The sequence below is a fragment of the Populus alba genome, unplaced genomic scaffold (genome assembly GCF_005239225.2).
Source record: "Populus alba unplaced genomic scaffold, ASM523922v2 scaf45, whole genome shotgun sequence".
Lineage (NCBI taxonomy): Eukaryota > Viridiplantae > Streptophyta > Magnoliopsida > Malpighiales > Salicaceae > Populus > Populus alba.
Window position 1 is genome coordinate 46,123 of NW_027340181.1, and position 6,378 is coordinate 52,500.

The following is a 6,378-nucleotide window of genomic DNA, read 5'->3' on the forward strand; positions in this document are numbered from 1 at the left end:
CTAATAACTAAGCAAGCGGAATACACAAGCAAGATAATAGAAGTGCACAACAAGCTTTACAGGAACTCTTTCCCAACCTTTATTAATCTCATCTATAAAGGAAACTATACACAATTCCGTATGTGTGCTATGCACAAATCGCATGCTACACTAAGCTATCCCTAACTTGTGATTTACATGTTCTCGCATGCCCCTACATGCTGAACTTGCCCCAACGCATGCCTCCCTACATGCCGGACTCCCAACGCATGTCTCTCTACATGCTGGATTTTCCCTCAGTGCATGCCTCTCCTCCACAGCAGAGGTTTTGCAGCCCTTTTATAGCCAAGTAGGTGAACTTCCATTCTCACCTAACATCCCCCAATTTCGGGACTAGTGGAGCACTACCTTCCCCATCATCATTAGTGGCTCTCCCACTTCCCTTAGTGGCTCACCCATGATCATAGTGGCTCCCCTATTTTCAGGACAAGTGGAGTATTCTCCCCACCATTATCTCTAGTGGGTTGGTGAAGCACTTTCTCCACCAATATTCGGCCCCTCCACCCATGATCTCAGCAGCTTGGACAGCACCCCAGTTGTGCTCCCACATCCAGCATGTCCGCATGGCAGCCCCATCTGCCAGCTCTTGCTTCGTCAGCCTGTTGAGTCATACGCCTGCCTTGGACAGTCCTTCGCCCAAGTTTTAGATCGTGCCAAGTCGATCCCCTTGACTTGCACAAGCTGCTGCGCGCTGCCGAATTCGCCCGCAAGTCTGCTGCGCGCTGCCGAATTCGCATCTGCGTGCAGGCTTCCAATTCCTGCGCTGCCGCATTCACATCTGCGTGCAGGCTCCCAATGTTTGCGCTGCCGAATTCCTCGTCAGCCCCTGTTCTCGTCGGCTGATGCCCCTGACGAGTTTTCTCGCCTGGCTTCGACATTCCATCGTCAAGCCCATGTTCGTCGACAATCAGCGCTGCTGATTTCCCTTTGACGAAACCTGTGGCCGCACAAATCTGCGCTGCCGATTTCTCCCATCGTTGGCATGGCTGCCAGCGCCCTTAGGCCCCATTTTGGCCAGCCTGCCGAAGCGTGCACCTCGTGCACATTTAATACCGTTACAGTAGGCCTCTATCCTACCATCGAAAGTTGATAGGGCAGAAATTTGAATGATGCGTCGCCAGCACGATGGCCGTGCGATCCGTCGAGTTATCATGAATCATCAGAGCAACGGGCAGAGCCCGCGTCGACCTTTTATCTAATAAATGCGTCCCTTCCAGAAGTCGGGGTTTGTTGCACGTATTAGCTCTAGAATTACTACGGTTATCCGAGTAGCAAATACCATCAAACAAACTATAACTGATTTAATGAGCCATTCGCAGTTTCACAGTCTGAATTAGTTCATACTTACACATGCATGGCTTAATCTTTGAGACAAGCATATGACTACTGGCAGGATCAACCAGGTAGCATTCCTTGGCGACACCACGACCCGCACGATCCCCGACGCCGATGAGACGAGGGGCCGAGACGGGCGAGGAAGTCGTTCTTATCGAGCACGAGCGGCTCGAACGGGACGGTCGCAGGGGCGGAGGCCCCCGCGCCGGCATCGCGTTCCGCATCCGAAAGCACGAGCGACCGCGCGTGGGCCAGTTCGGCGGGATTCCGCTCGACTGGAACACGGGCGCCGCTGCTAGGTTCGCCCCGCGCCCCCGGGGAGGCGCGCGGCGGAGAGGGACAGCTTCACATTCAAATTCCACCGAAGTGGGTACGCAGCACAGGAACCCCGCCTCGCCGCAAGGCACCCAAGGCCTGGGGCTGAGAGTGATGGGGGCAGCAGGCCGACAGTTCGGTGCACAAGCACGGAGCCTGCCGACACGGACAGCCCAATTACCGCTCATGCGACTCTGCGTACACGCGACAACAATCCCGACGAGCGAACCACGGCCACGAGGGCAAATGGAAACACCCGAGAGAGATCGTGCCCGCACCGCTGGACGCGAAAGGATCTCGAAGGGACAACCAACACGCCGCTGGGGGACGCGAAGGATCTCGAAGGGACAAGCAACAAGCCGCGGGGGACGCGGGGGATCTCGAAGGGACACGCAACAAGCCGCGGGGGACGCGGCGGATCTCGAAGGGACAGGCCGCGGGGGGGAGCAACAGGGACAATCATTCGGGGGGCCATCTGCCTCAGCTCGGAAGACGGAGGCCAGGCCTCGGCAGCGGGCACATCGCGCAGGAGCTTGGGGATGGCGAGGAGAGCCAGCACCTTGGCACGAGCGCAGCAACTGAATGCGGCACGCCCACGCGGTACAGCTCTCCTCGCAATCCCCAAGCTCAGCGGTCCGCACCAGACACGTCGGCCAGGCCTCCAGCTTGCGAGCACAGGCAGAGGCCACCGCTGCCGTGACGTCGCGCCAAGCCGTTGGGCGCGTTGGGGCTGCCAGCACCTTGGCACGAGGGGAATCCTGTTAAGGCCCCACACCCGAGACCGCGGATAAGCAGCCCCAACGCGCCCAACGGCTTGGAGCGGGTCACGGCAGCGGTGGCCGGAATCAGGACGTCGCCGTTACGTAGCGCCAAGCCGTTGGGCGCGTTGGGGCTGCCAGCACCTTGGCACGAGGGGAATCCTGTTAAGGCCCCACGCCCGAGACCGCGGATAAGCAGCCCCAACGCGCCCAACGGCTTGGAGCGGGTGACGGGCAGGGATTCCGGCCACCGCCACCGGGACGTCGCGGCAAGCTGAGAGGCGCGCGTCAGCTGCCAGCACCTTGGAACGAGCGCGGCTTGTTAAGGCCCCACGCCCACGCCGCGGATAAGCAGCCCCAACGCGCCCAACGGCTTGGAGCGGGTCCCGGGGACGGTGGCCGGAATCGTGACGTCGCGCCAAGCCGTTGGGCGCGTTGGGGCTGCCTATTGGTTGGCACGAGCGCTGGCAAATCAGAGTGCGTGCGCGCCCGCAGCCGCGGATAAGCAGCCCCAACGCGCCCAACGGCTTGGAGCGGGTCACAGGGACGGTGGCCGGAATCGTGACGTCGCGCCAAGCCGTTGGGCGCGTTGGGGCTGCCTATTGGTTGGCACGAGCGCTGGCAAATCAGAGTGCGTGCGCGCCCGCAGCCGCGGATAAGCAGCCCCAACGCGCCCAACGGCTTGGAGCGGGTCACAGGGACGGTGGCCGGAATCGTGACGTCGCGCCAAGCCGTTGGGCGCGTTGGGGCTGCCTATTGGTTGGCACGAGCGCTGGCAAATCAGAGTGCGTGCGCGCCCGCAGCCGCGGATAAGCAGCCCCAACGCGCCCAACGGCTTGGAGCGGGTCACAGGGACGGTGGCCGGAATCGTGACGTCGCGCCAAGCCGTTGGGCGCGTTGGGGCTGCCTATTGGTTGGCACGAGCGCTGGCAAATCAGAGTGCGTGCGCGCCCGCAGCCGCGGATAAGCAGCCCCAACGCGCCCAACGGCTTGGAGCGGGTCACAGGGACGGTGGCCGGAATCGGGTCGTCGCCGGCCGGAAAACGGGTCATCGATGGCGGCGTTACTTCGGGCCATGAGGCCCCCCACGTTAGTCCGAGCATAGCAGCAGCCCACAAATCCCCCGCGGCAGGCCTATGGGCGCCAGCCAGCGCGCCCCATGGCCAGCCAGGGGGCACCCCCCTAAAGAGCTATAAGTGTTATTGCAGCTCTGGCAGGGGTAGACACTACTAGGTCCCAGCTGTCACCCCCCCTCTAAAAAATTCATTTCTTGGTATTTTGAGCTGAAATTTTGCACATATGTTGGAAAAAATCCAATCCAACTTTATAAATTTTCCCAGATTTTTTCGAGGTCGGGAAGTATTTTTTTTTATTTTCCTACCATTAAAAATCAAGGAAATACGCAAAAATAGGAACCGGCCCGGAATGACCCCAAATTCGGCTGGCAGCCTCACAAAAATATGGCTGATTTTACTGGATTGGTTTCATGTGGAAAGCACGACGTTTTCTTGGCGGGATGCGAGAAAACCGGCAGCGCGCATGCGCGGCCAGCGACGTCGGGCTGGCCCCAGCAGCGCCTAGCCTCTCCCGCGCGGGGGGCAGGCAAGAGCGCAGGGGCCCCGGGCCCGAAGGCAGCCCCCCCGCGGGCAAGACAGCAAGCCAGCGGGGGCTGTCCGCGCTGCCGATTTTTCCCACTGCTGGCATCGCTGCCGCTGCCCCGGGCCCGAAGGCAGCCCCCCCGCGGGCACGACAGCAAGCCAGCGGGGGCTGTCCGCGCTGCCGATTTTTCCCACTGCTGGCATCGCTGCCGCTGCCCCGGGCCCGAAGGCAGCCCCCCCGCGGGCACGACAGCAAGCCAGCGGGGGCTGTCCGCGCTGCCGATTTTTCCCACTGCTGGCATCGCTGCCGCTGCCCCGGGCCCGAAGGCAGCCCCCCCGCGGGCACGACAGCAAGCCAGCGGGGGCTGTCCGCGCTGCCGATTTTTCCCACTGCTGGCATCGCTGCCGCTGCCCCGGGCCCGAAGGCAGCCCCCCCGCGGGCACGACAGCAAGCCAGCGGGGGCTGTCCGCGCTGCCGATTTTTCCCACTGCTGGCATCGCTGCCGCTGCCCCGGGCCCGAAGGCAGCCCCCCCGCGGGCACGACAGCAAGCCAGCGGGGGCTGTCCGCGCTGCCGATTTTTCCCACTGCTGGCATCGCTGCCGCTGCCCCGGGCCCGAAGGCAGCCCCCCCGCGGGCACGACAGCAAGCCAGCGGGGGCTGTCCGCGCTGCCGATTTTTCCCACTGCTGGCATCGCTGCCGCTGCCCCGGGCCCGAAGGCAGCCCCCCCGCGGGCACGACAGCAAGCCAGCGGGGGCTGTCCGCGCTGCCGATTTTTCCCACTGCTGGCATCGCTGCCGCTGCCCCGGGCCCGAAGGCAGCCCCCCCGCGGGCACGACAGCAAGCCAGAGGGGGCTGTCCGCGCTGCCGATTTTTCCCACTGCTGGCATCGCTGCCGCAGAGTGTGCGTAGCCTCTCCCGCGCGGGGGGCAGGCAAGAGCGCAGGGGGGCAAGGCCCGAAGGCAGCCCCCCCGCGGGTAAGATAGCCAGCCAGCAGGGGCTGTCCCCGCGTCAGCCCCCGTTGCGCAGCGCGGCATGGAAATCATTGCCGCGCGCGCGCGCGCCCAATCGCCCAAGAGCCCAAGGGCCCCCAAGGGCCCCAGGCCCTCAGGCCCCAGCGCCCCAGCGCCAAGCGCAGACGCGGGCGCGGGCGCGGGCGGGCGCGCGCGTGTGATTTTTATAGGGCGGTGGTCGGAATCGGGTCGTCGCCGGCCGGAAAACGGGTCATCGATGGCGGCGTTACTTCGGGCCGTGAGGCCCCCCACGTGTGTAGCAGCAGCTCGCAAATCCCCCGCGGCAGGCCTATGGGCGCCAGCCAGCGCGCCCCATGGCCAGTCGGGGGGCACCCCCCTAAAGAGCTATAAGTGTTATTGCAGCTCTGGCAGGGGCAGACACTACTAGGTCCCAGCTGTCACCCCCCCTCTAAAAAATTCATTTCTTGGTATTTTGAGCTGAAATTTTGCACATAGGTTGGCAAAAATCCAATCCACCTTTATAAATTTTCCCAGATTTTTTCGAGGTCGGGAAGTATTTTTTTTTATTTTCCTACCATTAAAAATCAAGGAAATACGCAAAAATAGGAACCGGCCCGGAATGACCCCAAATTCGGCTGGCAGCCTCACAAAAATATGGCTGATTTTACTGGATTGATTTCACGTGGAAAGCATGACGTTTTCTTGGCGGGATGCGGGAAAACCGGCAGCGCGCATGCCGCGGCCACCGGAGGAGCCCCGGGAAAACTCTTGCTTTCACGGTCTTGGCCTCCCCTCACCACCATGGCCGGCCTCTAATCCCCCCCATCAGCAGTTGTGGCCGATAGGGCAGTGATTTGAACGACGCCGCCGGGTAATCGCACCCGGCCGACGCGGGGAGGAAGAGATCTCTTCTTCCAAGATAGCGAACAACACATCGGGAGTTATGTTGATAGGGCAGAGAATTGAATGACTCGTTGCGGGCAGCCAGCTGATAGGGCCTCCAGCTGCACAAATCCGCGCTGCCGATTTTTCCGACGTTGCCGATTTGTCTGAACAGCCCCTCGTTCGTCCGCGCTGCCGATTCCAACACTGCCTGCTGTGTCTGAACAGCCCCTGTTTCGTCAGCGCGTCCCCTTGACGAATTTTCCTGCCTGGCCTCGACAGCCCAGCGTCCAGCCCGTGTTCGTCAACAAATCTGCGCTGCCGATTTTCCCCGACGGGCCTCCAGCTGCGGATCTCCGCGCTGCCGATTTTTCCCACTGTTGGCATCGCTGCCGCTGCCTAGGCCCCCAGTCTTTTTCGTCACGCCTAGGACTATAAACAGTCCAGACTCATCGCCAGCACCGGCTGCCGATTCTG